Source organism: Biomphalaria glabrata, chromosome 16 (genome assembly GCF_947242115.1).
Source record: "Biomphalaria glabrata chromosome 16, xgBioGlab47.1, whole genome shotgun sequence".
Classification (NCBI taxonomy): Eukaryota; Metazoa; Mollusca; class Gastropoda; family Planorbidae; genus Biomphalaria; species Biomphalaria glabrata.
In genome coordinates, this window is record NC_074726.1 from 11,439,916 (window position 1) to 11,459,160 (window position 19,245).

The 19,245-nt window shown below is 35.1% G+C and overlaps 1 protein-coding gene and 1 long non-coding RNA gene across 4 annotated transcripts in view; one reads left to right on the forward strand and one right to left on the reverse strand.

The window, feature by feature from the left end:
• The window catches only part of LOC106057250 (protein Wnt-6-like), a 79,221-nt gene that overhangs the window by 37,993 nt on the left and 21,983 nt on the right, over positions 1–19,245 (reverse strand). The window lies entirely within an intron of this gene.
• Positions 1–19,245, forward strand: part of LOC129923383 (uncharacterized) — a 95,635-nt gene that overhangs the window by 19,057 nt on the left and 57,333 nt on the right. The window contains exon 2 of the long non-coding RNA XR_008775343.1: positions 8,317–8,445. This is a non-coding gene — a long non-coding RNA (uncharacterized LOC129923383). The remainder of the gene's footprint in view (positions 1–8,316; positions 8,446–19,245) is intronic.

Here is a 19,245-nt window from a genome sequence, read left to right on the forward strand (position 1 = left end):
ATATCTAATGAACTTAAATAGATTTCTCTCTACTGTAACATCAAACGAAACGCCCCCCTCCTCCTCCAGGGTGGTCACTCATTGAGGCCATCCTCGATAGATTGCGGGAATGGGGGTGGGGGGTGGGATGGCGCATTACGTCAGCTTGAACGGCAGAAACAAATGAGCAGACGATTGCTGCCGTGCTCTGTGATCAGTTCATCGACATGTTGGCGTGACGCCAGGGACTCAACAACCACTGTCCTACTCACCAGGTTTCTTGACCTTTCCTTCAAGAACTACACGCGTATTTAGTCGGGCTGTTTGTAAGCGCATAGCCAGAGGTTCAAACCCACCGAATACTGAGTTGAAAGAAAAAAAAAAGGTGAAGGGTAAAGCATGTCATTCAGACCTCGAAATCTCTGGAAGATGATGCTATACAGGTCAGCTGTTTCTGTGGCCGGTCCGACGGCTGACGAGGGTGTCTTTGGAACCAGCACAACGACCATCCACCTTCACTTTCCTCAACTAATGTCAGGTTTCCTTTATAGAAGGGTCGAGACCTAAAACGATTGTTAAAGGTTTGGTGGTCTCAGGGGTGCCTTAAAAAAAATCCAGAATTAAAATACCCAGTGTTAACCAGATCGAACCCGAGATCTTTTGATTCGGAAGTCAAGTGCTTTACCACTTAGCCACTAGGTTTTGCCAAACCCCACCCAAACAAACAAACAAAAAGAAGAAGAAGTGCGAAAATAAATTATACATAAAATTTCATCCAATTTTGAATTTTAAATACACAATGAAAAACATGACATGGCTAAAACATGACCCCACCTTTGTTATTTACAAAACTTTTTTTTTGTTTCACTAAAATTAATCCCATTTTTTTGTTTCACTAAAAGTTAATCCCATTTTTTTGTTTCACTAAAAGTTAATCCCATTCTTTTGTTTCACTAAAAGTTAATCCCTGTTATTGTTTCACTAAAAGTTAATCCCATTTTTTGTTGCACTAAAAGTTAATCCCTGTTATTGTTTCACTAAAAGTTAATCCCATTTTTTTGTTTCACTAAAAGTTAATCCCATTTTTTTGTTTCACTAAAAGTTAATCCCATTTTTTGTTTCACTAAAAGTTAATCCCAGTTATCCGCTTTTGTATTTGCACATTAATTCTTCAGATTTTAAGCAATAGAGAGAAAAAGAGAAAAGAAAAGCGATATTTAGAAATGTGGAGTAATATAAGGTAAACTAAGAGAGAGAGAAATAAAAGCTGGACAGAAATTAGGAAGTGTCTACTGTTGACAAGTACATAATAACAATTTGATCTACAAACGAAAAAGCTAAAAATAAAAAAAATGATCAGTTGTGAAAAGTGCGCATCAAATGTTGAGATAGTTGACACTTGCTCAACAGACTTTTACGGGACATCAACTCTGTCGGATTACCGAAAACGTCGAATAACAGAAGGTTAGGCTATGAATTGAACCGTAAATAGCATATGTCAAAAAAAGTTATAAACATCATGTCATAAGATATTCTTTTAGACTTTCATTGGTATATGCAATCTATATTAGATTTACGTAAAAATATAAGCTTATATATTTCTATAAAATTGGAGCAACTTTCAATTTATTTACTTATATGGTAATACGGCTGAATACCCCATGTTTGCTTAGACCTAGATATAGTCTTCAGCCAAATTTACATTTATTTTTTTTTTTACTTTGAAAAAATATAACGGTCAAACTAGAATTTTCCCCGTGAGGCCAACGAGCTAGTAATTCTTTTCTCAGCGATATACACCAACTTTCAAATTTCTAGGAAAATTGTTAGAGTCGTTTTTGAGATCAGCGTCCAGGTTCCACGAAGGAGTCACTTGAATAGAGGTATTGTAAAAATATAGGCACTAAATTAATCATTAATTACATGAATGTACGTCGGTGCAGCATAGGATTATTGAGTGTGTCGGATTATGAAGTGTCGGACTATTAAGAGTCAAGTGTATTTATTTCTTATTAATGGTTGTCCACCATAGATGGGAATTTCATTTATATTGCAACAATTCATTATTAAATGCGGCTTGCAACAGTTGCCATGCTTTTGAGCGTCATTATGTTATACATTCAGAGCCCAATATTGAAAGCGTAAGGCTAATACTACATGTTTTTTACGTTCAAACTTTAGTATAACAAAAGTCACCGGAATCTGAATTTACAGTTATATAACCCCCCCTCTTTACTCGTAAATATTCACTATCTATTGACATCTAGCAGACACCACTCTCCCTTGTCAGAATTGAATTACAAAAACAATATGACAATAATTTCATTTTCCCATCAGGCTCGAGAGAACAGAACACGAGAGTGTGGTAGGTAGAACTTCATTGCCAGCTTTGTCTCCCTATGGACCTGTTTTAGGATGTATTTTCTTTTTAGAACTCCCAGGAGCGTATTTGATTGAAAACCACTGTCGTCTGTTTACAATGTACTAAAAGTTCGCAAAGAGGTAGAATTACTTATGGTAGATTACTGTGATGGACTTTGTTTAAATATTTGGAGTTTATTGAACTCTACGTCAATCTCAAAATCTTATCGGACATCTTGAATAACATTTTCATAAACTTAAAGATGAACTGGAGAAATGTCGGGGTGATGTAAGGTATAAGGTGTAACGCCAACGACTAGTGCCTGATTTTTTTGTGGGATTGTAGACTTTTCATTATTTAAAATTATTTTTCTTTTCTTTTTATTCTCTTTTCACGCATTTTTTTTTTGTTAGACAAACAACTCAACTTAACTCTTTTTCAGCGACCTCCCAAATGAGAGAAAAAAAATGTCACCATTGGTTTTGTTATTTCTCTCTGTGTCTGTCCTACTAGATCCAAAATCTAAAAGTACATTTTCAGAACCATTTCTACCATTGCCTGCATTGAATTCAGAATAAACAATTGGTGTAACAGAGTCTTATTGGAACTTCCAAAATTAAAGTCTTTAGTTTATAACATTAAATAGAAGTTAAACAAAATAAAAATAAAAATAAAGTACCACATTTCAGACCTCTTGATATATAAGGCAGCTTATGTAAAGGTCATAGGTTTCTGTGGCTCACGGTTAGCGAGGATGTCATGTGACCAACAAAACTACTAGTCGGTTTCCAGCCAGTTTCCAATCAGTTTCCACCCAGTTTCCATTCAGTTTCCACCCAAAGTCCAATTAGTTTCCATCAATTTTCCATCCAGTTTTCAGTTAGTTTCCAATGGTAGGAATGGTAAAAAAAAAAAAAAAAGTTAAAAGTTTCTTGTGCACCGCAAAAGGGAAAGAGTGCCTAAATTTATGTAGCAATAAATACCAGCTTCATCCTCAACAGCAGACACTCATCGATCATCGGTCATCAATCTTTCAGTCATATAGTAGTCGCACGTCAGTCATCAGTCATTCACGTGAGCTCCTGTGTCCTAACATTAGACAAAATATGCAATGCTCTTTAAATACAAAAGTGTTCTGTTTTTGTTTCGTTTTTAACCTGAAGTAGAAAGATTTTTAAAGTGCCCCGAAAGGGGTTCAGCTGAAATTAGTTTGTGAAGTCTTCTTGTCTGTCTCTCTGTCCGTCCGCCAAAAATAAATAGACCAAAAAAATCAAATTTCTTAATAGATTATAAAATGCCAAAGACTGGCGCAAATGCTTCTTTTGGTCTACTGAAAAATGTCTTTTCCTTTCTGTTATTAAAACATTGAATCAGTTTGTTTGCTATCGTACACAAAATTTTTTTGGGTCAAACACCATAAAAAACAAACCTTGATTGAGAGATTGTCCCATTGAGCACCGAGCAAACTATAGAATGAAAGAAGTTCTATGCAAAAGTAATTCCAACATATATTTTATATTTGTCAACGTAATAGTTAGAAAAATCCTTATAAAAATGTATGTGTATGTAAGTAAGTACATTAGGTACTACTGTGTTGAAAAAATTAAAAACAAAATAAGTATGGCCTTATTAATGCGCATTTTTTAAAACTAGATTATCTGGCAGGGAGTGATTGGTTTTGTTTGTTGTTTTGTAGATAGTTTGGAAGAAAGAAAGAAAGATAGATAGATATATAAATAGATAGATAGATAGATAGATAGATAGATAGATAGATAGATAGATAGATAGATAGATAGATAGATAGATAGACAGATAGATAGATTGATAGATAGATAGATAGATAGTGTTATAACCCTAGTGGCGGACCGAAAGGGTTAATGTGTGTGCGGCCTACTGACACACATGATTCAGGCCAATTACACAGGTCAAGGGCTGTTGAATAAGGGGCATTACTGCTAATGCTCGCAATATGACCAATGTTATGGTCATGTGACCAAAAAGCCTTTACAAACGAGAGACAGTGTGTTAAAAAGGACAGTAGAGTCCAGGACAGCAAGCAGTAAGGACTGCGTGCTACGAAGTGAGTCCTCGAAAATGTAGCTGTAGGAGCTAGAGAGACTTGTAGTGATTAGTTAGGCAATTTTGTTGTGTAGCAAAGCATTTGAAGTTAGTGTAGCCAATTGTGTTTATTGGCTGTTGTTGATGTATTTGTAAATAAACCGCCACATTGTTTATTGAAGCTCTAGTTGTCAAGTTGATGTTTTAGATGTGTTGTTGTGTTGTTGGGTAGTGTTGTTGGGTAGTGTTTACAGAAGGCCTGGTAGAGGAGAAACGTAACAATAGATTTATTTAGAGAGAGAGAGAGATGTCTGCACAAGATGTAGCAGTGTATACATGTCGAAACTGAGACACTGCACTCTTCACGAATCGACAATATATTCTAATAAATACCTATATAAGAAATACTTATATAACAAATAACTAACAGATTCAAGAATGTATTGACATCACAAACGATTTCAAAACGCAAGCTAAAAATTACAATTGCAAACACATTTAGATTTTTTTTGTAAAACATAAACAAAAGGAAATGCAGCCTTGACCTTTCCTTAAGTACAATTCAGAGCTTCTGTCCGGGTTTTGGATGAAGACACACATTTATTGAACCTGGCTGTCAGAATGTCGTCTGCTCTACCCAAGTTTTTAGGTTCGAAATAAATAAATACAAACATGGAGGCACAAAGTGTGAAAAGGTCAAGCTGTGTCTCATCCTTCAAGTGTAGATACCTGGCAGTGTGACCGTGGTCACATTGGTCATTAGTTGTTAGATCATAAATGTATACAATAACTTACTTTGTCGTTTTTCATTGGTTAGTTAGATCAATACTAACATTGGTATCATCTGTAGTCAATAGTAACAAGTGATTAGTACTATAATATGCAAACCCCTCCCCCCCCCACACCGCTTTTTTGTTAGACCTACTTTATTGTGTTAAGGTTTGTGAATGAGCTTTCTCTGAGTTTCTGCCTTCCTGGTTGTCCCTTTTGTCTCTCATCTTTCTCACTACCTCTCTCTATCTCTCTGTCTCTCTCTCTGCCTGTTTCTCACTCTTCTCTGTGTTAATCTTCTTTCTCTGTTTTTTTTTTGTCTCTTAGTATGTCTCTTGTCTCTGTTTATCTCCATATCCTTCTCTCTCTCTCTCTCTTCTGTGTCTCTCTCTCTGTCAATTTCTTCCTCTCTATCGCTCTCTGCTCTTGCTCTGTCTCCCTCAATCCTCGTCTTTCTCTGCCCCATCTCACTCCGCCTCTCTCTGTCTCTTTCTTTCTGTTTCTTTGTCTCTTTCTCTTCTCTCTGTCTCTATCTCTTTTTCTGTTTTTCTCTCACTTTTCATTCTTCTTTCTTTCTTTTCTTCTGATTCTCTCTCTCTCTTTCTCTCTCTCTCTCTCTCTTGTAAACTCTGTAAGCTCTACCTGTTATAGCAAGGGGTAATTTTGTCCTTCGTGAGACCCAAGGTGTACTCACGACACTAATCTCAACAGGTTGAGCCGGTCTCTCATCTCTCTCTCTCTCTCTCTCTCCCTTCCTCTCTCTCTACCTCTCCCTCCCCTAGTCTATCCTCTTTTCGCCATCTCTTTGTCATTTACTGGACATGACAGCCTGTCATTAGTTTGATAAAAAGCGAATGTGCGTGTGTGTAAGTCTCTTTCTGTGTGTGAGGACGGGGGGGGGGGTGGGAGACGGGAGATTAGGGGGTGAAAAAAGTCTAGGCAAAAGACAAAAAGGACAGGGTGAGGGAGTGTAGGAGATGTTGGTTTTACATGGCCGAATTAATATTATCTCTAAGATGGACGTAACTGCTTGAAGGTGAAAAAAAATATAATATGGGGAAAGGGGAACGACTAGAACAATACTTTTTGTACTTTAATTTAAAAAAACAAAATATGTTAAGGAGTAATTTAACGGGGCTGGGAAGGCGGGGTGGATAGGAGTTTGATTTGACGGCCGCGGGGTGATGGATGTTCCCCCTCTCACCGGCCACTTTTTTTCCCCCCAGGGATGACAACAGAAGACGTGATGGCACACTATTCTCAGAAAGTTGTCAACAAGTTTGTTTTAATATCATGCGCCTCCAAAATTACGTCAGTAGATGGCGATGAATTGACGGACATACAGTAGGATGTATCGCCTCCCATAAAAAATAGCTTTATACACACACACACACACTCACACACACACACACTCATACCCCACACACACACACGTCTAAATGTTGAAGCACAGTAGTATATAGACACACATACATGATGACAAGAATAACGAATAACTGGATTTTTTAATTTTTTTTTTTTTACTTGTCGATGAATCTCATGACTATTGTTGAAATGTATTCGCAACAGTCGAGCATTGAAAGTATTATTGAAAACGCTTTGTCTGTCCTAGACCAACTGAGTCAATGCTAAAATTGTACAATATAAGGGCACCCTTGCAGGGCCGGTCCTACAGATTGCGGAGCACAAAGCGAAACTGATTGCGCAAGGCCCAGTCTGGGAAGTGAAAATTAAGATTTTAAGAAAATAAATTCGTCTTTGCATTTTATTCATACTTTACTAAGTACAAAATTAACTTCACGAGCCATCTACAGTAGATGGCAGTTTTCGAACAAATAGCCGATAAACATACAGATCTGCCTTTTAGATTTACTATCGACTAGCAAAATATCGCTTTTGATTTTTTACTTAAGAGGTCGAGATAGATTTAGATCTATATTTATATGCCAGTGACTTTTAAAGTAAATTAAGTGTTGGAACCTCCTGTTTCGGTTAAAACCATGATTCAAACTCACCTTATTATTACATTTTCGTTAAACGAAAGCAGACAAAATCTTTTTTTTTTTTAATTGCGAGTAGGATCGGCTTTTTTCATATTGAATGACACCCAGAGATGACAATTTTGTCTATTGTTCAGGAGAGTTTGTCAAAAGATTTTAATAATTTCAGGAGATTTTATGACTGGAAAATCAGGAGGCCGATGTAACCCTTTAATAATAAGTTAAATGGTTTAGTTTAATTATTTACACCTAGAATTAGCGAGCGCGGGGCCTATAAAAGTGCGGGGCCCACTGTGGCCGCATAGGTTGCAGTGGCCTTAGGCCGGCCCTGAACCCTTGCTCCGAAGAGCAATTTGTTTTCATGAAGTTTATGCCAACTCTGTCTGTCTGGTGAGGAATATTGTGCACGTTAGTTCTCTCATTTTTCATTCTTGGATCAAGTTGAAACTTTGTACAATTGTTCAGCGTCATTGACAGCACATGAATCAAAATAAAAAATTGACCAATTAGCTAATCAACTTGTCCAAATTAATTAATTTTTGTTTGAATCTTTGTTCAGTTATTCATCGTCGATGACAACTCTTGAATCAATTAAAAAAAAAGCAATTAGTGAATCAATTTGTCGTAATTAATAAATTAAATCTTATACAGAAATGTACTAAGGTAGGTGGAGATAAGCCATGTATAGAGAATGAGGTCGTTCGCTCAAACTTTCTAAATAACATTAGATAACAATGAAGGCTTCTATTTTTTTATAAGTGTTTGAAGAGCTCTGCGTCTGGCACGTCTACATTCCATCTTGGAGGCTTCAGACCTCAAGTTCAAATTCAGACTTGAGAGACTTTAAAAAAAAAAATATTCTGAAAGACAGCACGGAAACCTTTTCTCAGATACCCCTCCCTTCCCCACCCACCCCCCAATTGGTCTACAAAAGTGATTGCAACATAGCGCACTGAGCCTGATAGAGGTCTGAAAATTGCACTAAACAAAAAACAATGAAAGAAAATATTTCCAATCGCACGAATTTATTATTGTTAGTCTAGATCTGATAAAATGAACTAAATAATTATTTCAAAATAATTGATGAAATTTAAATTAATATACGTTCTTTTAAGTATTTATTTATTTCTTCTTATTTACTGACAGGTTTCTGAAAATATGAACAGACGAAAGAAGGCACTGCTTACTTATATACTCTGGAAGTATACAATGTCTACGAAATGTCATATCTGTAGCCAACAGACAATGGAAAGTTTATTCTATTTTTAAAGAAAGGTAAGTATTTGGTATTGAATCAGAATCTAGACGAGTGTTGTCTTTTCAATATTTCATGCGTTGAAATTGTTTCAGACATCAGAACTGTTCGGACGTTCCTTAGCGTCCTGTCTCCAATAGTTACGTACGTCATTGTGCTGTCAGTACTAAGTTATCGTACCACTACACATAGGCTGTGGGTTTCCCTGACATGTCAATCAGTATGTGTATGAAACAAAAAAAAAGGAAGCTTGATTATTATTACTGTTTGTGTTTTGTAATAATCATGATGTTGGCTAAACATGACCATATTAACAAATGGTAATACTATTTCTAATTAACAAATGGTAATACTATTTCTAATCACACACAGTTATTGTAGTTGGTTTAAATCTGTTACAAATTTAATTACATGACAGATCCAAACTAATTAATACAATTACACATCATATAAGGTTTTTTTTCTTTTTTAAGTTTTTTTTTCTATGTTTTTTTTTGTTCTTACTTTGTTAAGTGTTACTGTTCGAGCTGTGACGGTAGGAGCGAACAATTGTTATGTGTTTCTGTTCGAGCTGTGACGGTGGGAGCGAACAATTGTTATGTATCACAATAATTTTAGCAACAGCTTAGAACAGAGGTCGGCCAACTCGTCATCCAGTAGAGATAAGTTTCACAAATTACAAAACATTACAGTGGATTCAAAGAACCATTTTTTTTTCTTTAAACATTTAAACTTTGTTTCAGTTTGAGACATTTTTATGGAATTAATTAGAATCAAATGTACGATCTCGAGCTTACATTTTCTAATATGTCTGAGTTGAACAAACGGTGCGTTAAATAAAACTTGAAACCATACTTTCATATAGATCATACTTATTTAAACATAAAACAAGTCAAAGAACATTAAAAGTATCCTTAGTAAAACAGCTACTACAAATACTCTACAATTGTAAGTCAGATTTATTCATTATTGGTTATACTTTAACGTACGATTCGAACCCCAGATCTATAAGCAGATCTTTTAGTTTAATCTTAATAAAGTTCATGCTTAAAAAGGATAGTTCGCATTCAAACAAGAAAGAACATCAAACTCTAGTTTCTTCAGTTGATAATACAAGTCAGAAATACTACTCCAGGAGTAACCATCAAATTTTCTCCCATCTCCAAACCCTTCAGACCAATTCTGATGTAACTTTGACTTTTATTTGTTTTTTCCAATTGCTCTAAATCGGCATAAAGTCTCTTGAATCTGAAACTTCACGATTATTATTTTTTTTAATCCAGCTACTCGTTTAAAAACTGCTGATATCAATATTAAACTGCAAATATTTTCTGTGACCACGCTAGTTGCTAATTCACAAAAGAAAGACTAACGTCGCTTTGAGGCTTTAAAAGGTTTTGAATGTGCTGGGAAAAGCTTCCCTCATATGTAACAGTGATGTCCTTAAATAGCAAATGTTAGAATTATTTTATCGACACGTTTTCACTAGATCTGAAAGAGAAGTAGAGCTTCTGTTTGGAATATTTGGCACAAAGCGACATTTTGTTTTCGAATGAAATTACTTCTTTACACATTTAAAAAAAAAAAAAAAGTTTCTTTTTCCTTGTTAACCCCCCCCCCCCCCCGATTAAATTAATGTTGGTGAGATGTAAAACTAATAATGAAATAAAAAAAAAAACATTGTTTCTGGAGCAGAATATTGACTACGCAGTGTTTTAGAAAGATATGTCGATCCAAACTTTGTATTTCATATTGGATTTTTAAATCTCACGCAAGAATTGCAGACGCCTCCCTCGCGCCTTCGTCGACTTGGTCGCCAGAGAGTTAAGCAATAATTTAAACAAAAACATATTTATACCTATCTACATATGTTGCTTTGTTTGACGAATTGATTGTCAAGTATTTAGGCGCGTAGCTATGGCAACGGATGCACTGATACACGTTTTTGCTTGCGTTGTGCTTTTTAAAATTGTGTTTCTTTTCTTGTATCTGCAGGTTTGCTTTTTAAGTAAGTTAAGTTGTCTCTCACAATACAAAATAGTAAATAATATTCCGTGCCTGCACTAAACGTTTTTGGCGGAAAAAAACGCAGCCAAGGAGTCATAGAGCCACATGCGGTTTGAGAGCCGCAGTTATGCGACCCCTGGCTCCGAATGATCGCAATATACTCTTCCCTTCCGTTTTATTCTAAAAGTCTCTATGGTATAATGTGTGTCCCCTAGTCTCTGATTTCCTCTTCTTCAAAGATTTCCGATTCCCCCTGGTGCTCCCACGTGTGTCCCTACGAAATTGACTTTTTAACCTTCTGATTCACGCAGACGATCTGAATAGCTACAATTCGTAAAGGCGGTTGCTTTCTTTATAATGGGCGTCTTTTCTTAGCTCAGCACCGGAAGTTTTAATATACTCCTTGGTCTTGTACACTTCAAAGTCGCTTGGGGGTGTAAACAGGTATGTTTCTCTCCCCTTGCTGCGCTCCGGCGAATTTTTTTGCGGTGTTTGATAAAGGAACGCCACCCAGATACTTTAGCGTCCACCTATTCTTGTCCTGGGATCCTAAATGTCTTGTTGGCCGTGCTTCATTGAGATACGATTTGGGGAGGTGGGGGATTCCGGGTGATCGCTGACGAATAAGGGGGAACGCGTTGCCCCACAACGGCACCCCAGTTGTTGGGGGGCGAGAACAATGGATTCCTAAAAGTGACATTTTAATATTTCTTTTACCTTTCGGGGAGTCTCAATCTCTTGTCGAAGAATGATTGGATTGCTTTAGATCCTAATCTGATCTTTAAATAACATTAATTGAACGATTCAAGTACTAGGCGCTTTCGTTCTTACACTTTAGATACAAGAGTTCACTTCGTATCTTCATTCCACTGTCTGTCAGTCTGTCACACTATCTTATCTCTAATAACAGCAGCAAAAGTCTTTGACAGATCATGATTAGAAACCTCCACAGCGGCTCTATACAAAGTTGAGGCCGACTAGTGCAATTGCTGTGGCAAATCGAAAAAGACAAAGCAGGCTAGGTCTGTATGAGAAAAAAAAAAGTACAGTACTTAAGCTTACTGTGGGGATGACCATAACCATACTAGGTCACTGACCAGTCCTCGCGTGACATTTTATCCTTGGACAGGCACGATTAGATAAAAGTAGGAAATTAGAGAGTAAAAAAAAAAAGAGAGAGAGATTTTTTTTAAAAAAAGACAGGAGCCGGGAGTGGGGGGGGGGGGGGAGAATAGATTTAGAAGTGAAAATATTTTTTTATAGAATTAGCTAAATGACTTGCTGAAGCTATTTAGAATATCTTGAAATCCAAAACTACAAGTATCGCATCCAGAGGAACTTGACATATATTATGAATATGAGCTTTAAGTTTTGCATGTTTCAGCCGACAAGAAAGTTATTAGTTCTGATAAATATTAAATTGGGTTTTCCTTTTGCTCTCTGCAACCGCACACCTCAGCTACAGTAAAAGTTGAAAAAAATCAATACATATATAATTACGGGAATCGGGACTTTAATAATTATCTGTATATTATCTTATTGTATTTTTTTTAGAAGAAGATGAAAATATGTTTGTATTCTTTCTATTCCAATGTATTTCAAAAAGTATTCAATAGGGTCCCATTGCATCATTTTTGTTGATACATTAATCTCTACAGTCTTTAAATAGCCACATTTTGTATCTCTTTAGTGGATGAGTGGTAAAACGCTTGGCTTCCGAACCTCAACTCAAGAAAACATTAAGAAACTGGAACAGACACAAAATAGAGCAGTGAGATTCATAACAAACGAATATTCACATTTGACTAGAGTAACAAAATCACTAAATTTAGAAAGCCTTCAGGGCAGAAGGCTCGAAAGTAAAGTAGCAATCATACATAAAACACTGAACCATAATCTTCAAATACAAATACAAAATTTAATAAAATACTCTGAAAGACACAAAGATAAAGGCACATTCCTCGTTCCATATGCTGGGACAAATTTGTACAAATGCTCCTTCTTCCCTAGTGCTATTAGAGCATGGAATGGGTTGCCTGAGCTAGCCAGGAAAACCAGTGACTTGGCAGAATTTAAGTCATTGGTAAATATGCATGACTAAATGCATGACGCGTAGGACGTAATCATCTTCTTTTTTGAAGTAACTTCTGTATTATATAAGATAAGATAAGAGGGATCTCGGGTTCAAATTCAGGGGAATACTGGGATTTGAAATTTTGAGATTTGAGGGCGCCCATGAGTCCACCCAAGTCTAATGGGTTGGTAAAAACAAAGACGGCTGATCATTGTGCTGGGCACTTTACATCCTCTTTAACAGTGGGCCACAGAAATATATAACAATAACATTCTTTGCACCATATATATATATATATATCGCAAGTTAAATTTTGAAAGAAGGTAGAAAAAAAGTACCACCAAAAAAAAAGACGCTCATTGCAGATTTGTGATGATAAACTAAAGAATGTCGAGGAGGCTAAATTGAAACTCACAGTTGCTAAGTAAATAAAAAAATGTATTGGTCTATAATTTTAACAATTTTTTTAATGCGCGTTCGTTGATGTTCGTCTCCAATCCAATTTATTGCCGCTAGTTGCCCATTTGTTTTTAAAGAAGTTATGAGCCCTTTGAAAAAACAAGAACAACACCTCATCAACACTTTCTTTATTTTGTACACGAATACACCAAAATGCTTGATATTTATAGTTTGTCCGCCATGTATGAAAATCTTCTTTAAAGTCGTGAAACGTTTTCGACAAAACTAAACAAAAAGAGATGGCTGAGGCCCTATGTACATATTAGATATTAGATAAAGACGTAGAGTTGCCCTTTCAGGCCATCGATCACTTGTTTCTGTGGCCCACTGTTAATGTGACCAGCACAACGACCAACCGGCTTCACTTTTCCTGTCGTCAGTCGAAAAAAAAAAAATAAAGGGGCTTCAGCTCTGCACAATTTTGACTGTTTCTATCACAGTTCTGACAACATCACAGGATGAATGGAAGATTTGTAGCCCTTACTTAGTGCAGTAATCGAGTAACGCCCGGATGGCAAAGGTCATTGCGTGTTCCCCTTTCAGATATAGGGCAGATGATGTAAAGGTCATCGACGATGTCATGTGGCCATCACAACGACCAACCGCCTATACTTTTCCCCAAATAATGTCAAGTACCTATTCGAGCTAAATGGACTCAGAGGTACCCAAAAATCCCGAAATTGAAAATCCCAGTCTTCAGCAGGATTCGAACCCGGGACCCCCGGTCCAGAAGCGAAGTGCTTTGCCGCTCAGCCACCCTTAACATCCAAAAATTATAAATCCTTTTCTTCACCAGGATTCGAACCTAGACCCTTGGTTCTTAAGCTCTACCACTAAGCCACCTAATGTAAAAATTATGGTTTCTTTAAAATAAAAAAAACACAACCCATTAGGAGCAAGGATTCAACATCATACAACACCACGAATTAAAAGTGTGTTTACGACACAAAATATCTAAAGACTTAAGACTTTAAATTGAAAGTGAATAGAATAAAAGTGAATCTGTCGCTAGACATCAAGGCTAGGATGTGTGATAAGGGTAGGGGAAACACTTAGAGACCAAATTTTTTATTTGTGCTTCAAATCCAATGATATTATACAGGAATGTTATATATGAGTACCCTATCAAAAATCTAGAAAAAAAAGTTTGAAAATGTTGTTGCTATGGCAACGGCGGCCATTTTGTTTTGTAAACATACTCTTATAAAAAAGCTATCTACTTGTGCATATCTTATTATTTTCTTTTGAAAATTTGCAGAAATGTAGGCAAATATAATTGCTATTGAAGTATCAGATTACATTTTTAAATTTTTGAATATTTTTTTTTTAATAATTTTTTTCCTGCCCTGTCTATACAGACAAGTGTTTTTTAACAAGAAAAGTGCAAAAATTTTGAACATAACCCCAATTATCAAAAAAGTGATCTGATACTTCTATTGTAATATATAAACTAAATAAGTGTAGAAAAAAATCATTTGAATAGAGCAATAAATAAAAAAGTTTTTAGCAAAAATAGTATGAAAAAACGCGATTTTGAGAAAACGTCAAAAAACTAAGAAAATTCAAAATATCTCAAAAACTATAATAATAAATTTTAAAAACTATAGCTATTATTTTTAAGACATATTAGGGTTATAATATGTGAAAATTTCATTCATGTTCAATGAAAACTAAAAAAGTTATAAAGTAAAAACTTTGTCAAAGAAGTATATAAAACTTACATTTTTTAATGAAATTAATGGAATGACTTTTTTTCTTTTTCTTATAAAGGTATAATATATGTATTGAAATGAAATGCAATATTATTAGATATTATATAAAAACAATTAATAAGGTATCTTATAGAATAAAAAAAATTGTCCAGCCTTATAGTAAAGTTAATAACAATGAACTATTATGTTTTCATAATTAATGTCTTGCACTGATGATCCATAAACACTTAATATAAACACTACTAAGAGCTTGAGAGCTTTATTTTATCTTCATTATTTTCAAGCCTTACAAAGTATTGTTCTGATGTTTTCAAAGTTACCCAAAGTACTGCTAAATAAAAAAGACCAAGAACTTATTTCGAAAGCTGAGATTAGCTGAGCCGAAAGACAACCTTTTCGACACAATGAATTTGTACTTTGCTTCAATTATTTAAACTTTTATTTTCTTTTGTTTTGCAATCTTTCTAAAGATTGCAAAGAAGGTTTGAATCTGTAAGTCACATAGTTCACATAGTTCAGTCAAATATGTTGCGAAATATGTTTGCGAAATCTGGTGTGGTTCAATAAACGACAAGTTGTCGTCGACGTAACCATCTAAATATTTCTGCGAAACATTTCTCTTATAATTTCAATAAGAATCCTTATATCAGTAGAACAATAAATTAACAATTGACTGATGAAGTCAATAGAAATGTGAAGCTTTAAAAAAAAAAGAATTGAATTCGGTTAGTTTTGTGCCTCAATCATTATTTACATCTACAGCAAATGTTTGTTTTTTAAATGTATGTCTTTTATCTTTGTGTGCAACAACTTAATAGATATCTTTATAGATTTATTTATTATAACTAGATTAGGTTCTCTAGATCTAGATTGACTAGACTCCAGAACTACAGTATATACTATAGATAATATAGTAGTATAACCGTATATATACTATATACTGTTGATTTTGATCTAAGTAAGATATTATGTAAAGTTATATATATTCAGTCCTATTAGATCTATATCTACATTAGATTTAGAATAGTTATATTAACTTAATTAGAGTCTAAGATATATAAATCTCAATTGAGAACTAGATTTACATTACATTACATTTACATTTTATACCCAGTAGCCCAGTATAGTCCTAGTTTTAGTCTAAATCCATATTGTTTAGTTCTAGATCTAGATCCTCTAGAATAAGTCTAGATCTAGATCTCTATAATATGTCTACTTCTAGATTGTTGCTTTCATCTTGAACTTCCAATGCTTAGATTAGTTAGATTATCATTCTGTTAAAGTGTTAGAATAGATCAAGTCAAGTAGATCTAGTATCATCTAGACTATTCAATTCTAATTCTAGACTCGGACTTGAGACTCTTTTGGATCTATTGCCAGCGTAATTTCCTTGTTTAAACCAATGTTAATATGTAGATCTACGAAATTCACATGATTCCTTTTAAAACATTATTTGATCTGAGAAATTATTAGATCTAAAAATTTAAAAAGAATTAAGCAAAGTTATAGAATCTAATCTACAAAGGGCTAATGTGTTCATTTCAGCTGTGGTAAAGCGTCCATTGACAACCAATGGTATAAGAAAAAAAACATCATGTGATCATTTTTAACCAATCGTATTATTCGTGTTTGTAAACAGAAGATATGTAGGTCTTGACAGTTTTTTTTATAGCCAAGAAACGCATTTATATAGGAGGGAAGAATGTTCAGACTTAAATAATTATTTTTCATTGGATGTCTTTTTATAGTCTGACCTTAGAGAAAAAAGGACAAGCTTTCCAATGAGGCCAAACATGGCGGGCTCCCTTTAATTATTGTTTACGAAAATCAAGTAAAAACAATGGGTATTATGGTCATTTTCAGCTCTTATTATGAAAAGGTGACCATTATTAAATGCATTTTTTACATATTAAATATTGTTTTTCAATGTTATCATTAAGTAAAATACGTGCAAAACATGTTGAACTATTTGAAACATGTAAAAACTAAAAATCGATTTTTTTTTCCAAATCTATCATTTTTGAGTGTCGCGCCATTGTCTCGTGTTGCGTTAGACTCCGCGAAGTAAATGGGCGGAGCTAGCTGACACAAAACCATTTCTTACTTTGTATTTAACCATAAAAAAAAAAATCTATTTATTGTTTATCGTCCAAAGGTGACAATGTTATTAACGATTACGTTTTGTGAACTATTGAATATTAGTGATCCATCAGATGACAGAATTTGTTACTGTTGGATGCACAGACGTGTACTCACAACACCACGCTATGTCGTGTGACAATTGTTTCGGTAACTAAGACAATTATGGCAAGAAAGATAACTAAAGACATAAGTTCGAACTATGTAATTTAGAAATATATTTAATAGGCATCAGTAATTTACCTTTTTTTTTTTAAAACAGGAAATAATTATAAAGCAAAGATAATGTGTGCTCAAATTATCATTGCATAGAAAGCTATGAAAAGCAAAAAAAAAAAAAAAAATATTTAAAAAATTAAAAACTAAAAAAAAATAATTAAAAATTAAAAACTAAAAAAAAAAAAAAAAAACTACTTTCCTCAATCGTACTTCCGTACGAACCCCAACCCCAACGACAGAGAACAGACCATGCATTAAGAAAGGGGGTACCGGGAGCCCGATTAGCATACAATTAAAAACGTAGGGGCCTAATAAGCTTGATTTATTTTAATGTATTGTTTTACTAATGTATAATATTAAAATCTGCTTGGCTGTCCTGGAGTCATGCATTAGAACTCGACGTCTGCATGAATTAATTAAATTAAGATTAAGAGCATTCAATTCTTCGTTCTCCAGGCCGAGTAACATGCAGATTATAATGATTCTAATTAGTGTCACACTGTGAACGCGTGTATCTAGGACCGCGGCCTTATGAAGTTAATCAAATGGAAATCACGGAAAGTTGTATTTAGCCACTCAACCTATTATTTTTTGTTTTGTATTCAAACTAGTAACACCTTGTTTTAATACAATTTCTCAAGGTTCTTAACAATTTTCTTAGATTTTGTTTCAGGCGACACTACATAGAACCATAAATAGACTTAGACGGACAGATAGAGAGACAGATACATTAATTTATAATGTAAATGTTATTTGTTTTGATGAAACACTAGAAGAGATTGTTTCCACCAAATATTTGTGTCTGGTGCCTTGTGGACTCAATTCATCAATAATGTCATCAATCGAGATACGATAATTTTACAAACGCGGACAACGAAAACAATCAGAGCCTCTATCAACCAGGCCCACCCGTGTCCCAGCCTTCATCAACAAGCCCCACCTCGTCCCACCTTGATTAAAACAAATTTTTTCTTGATTTGTAATCATGCACCCCTCCCCCCCCCCAAATAAAACTTATTGAAGCAGCCAGAGTAAGAGAAGATCATGAGATCCACTAACCGACTAAGGGCTAATTGTAACAGATATAGTCCAGTACGCCTACAGCTGAGATTCCACTTTCCAAGATTACCGATCTTGTTGGGAAGCTGAATGCTCCACAATTGTATTTCATTAAAACAAAAGTAAAAGTTTCCCCCTTCAGACCATGCGGTCTACTGGGCAGATGTTTGTTTGGCCAGCTGTTAAGAAGAAGGGTGTCAGGTGGCCAGCACAACGACCAAGCGCCTTAACTTTCCCAAACTAAATTCAGGTACCCATTAGAGTTGGGCGGACTCAGGGGCGCCCTAAGAATCTCGAAATTCTAAATCCCAGTTTTAACTAGGATTCGAACCCAGAACTCAGGTTTGAAAGCCAAGCGCTTAAGCTCTCAGCCACCGCGCCCCCATTTCATAGTCATTCGTGAATTTTTAACGCTGTCCGGAGACTCAAACGAAAAACAAAATAATAATAATAATAATAACAATATAGGATTCAATTTAGAGTTATAGAACTCTTTTTAAGTGACCCCAAAGCCAAATCCTTGCACTGGTCATGAAAATAGAAATAGTTCTATTATTTTCTTCTTTTTCTAAACAGCCGATTTCTAATTCGTTTGTTGACGTAATAGACAGAAATCTGATTTTCTCTCACTGCAAAACCAATGTAAAAAAAAAATGACTTAGGCGTACACTTTAAATCAATGTTTCCCAAACGTTTTCCTTAACGGAACACTTTGCACACTCTGTAACGTTTAGCGAACACTGCTTATTGGAGAGATTAATTCACGTGGCGGGCTGGCGGCCTACTAGTTAATTATTCCAATCTTTCGTGGAAAATCTATGCAGGCCTCGCGGAACACTAGGGTTCCGCGGATGACAGTTTGGGAAACACTGCTTTAAATTAACGTGCATTCATTTTATTATTTGATCATTTTATCTTATAAAGTGGCCTCGATTGTTAGTTCCTTCGCATAGCCATTAGTTAGTCTGGTCGTACATGTTAGCTTAAACTCTACTAATTTGGTTTGTCTTGCAGATGTAGGCAGACCTGTTGTATGCTCTTATGGCACTATGAAAGAAAGTGTACTTGTATGAATTTGTTCCAGCATATGTAATAAGAAATGTTCCTTTACATATGATTCTTTCTATAAAAACAAAGCAGAGAGCAACTCT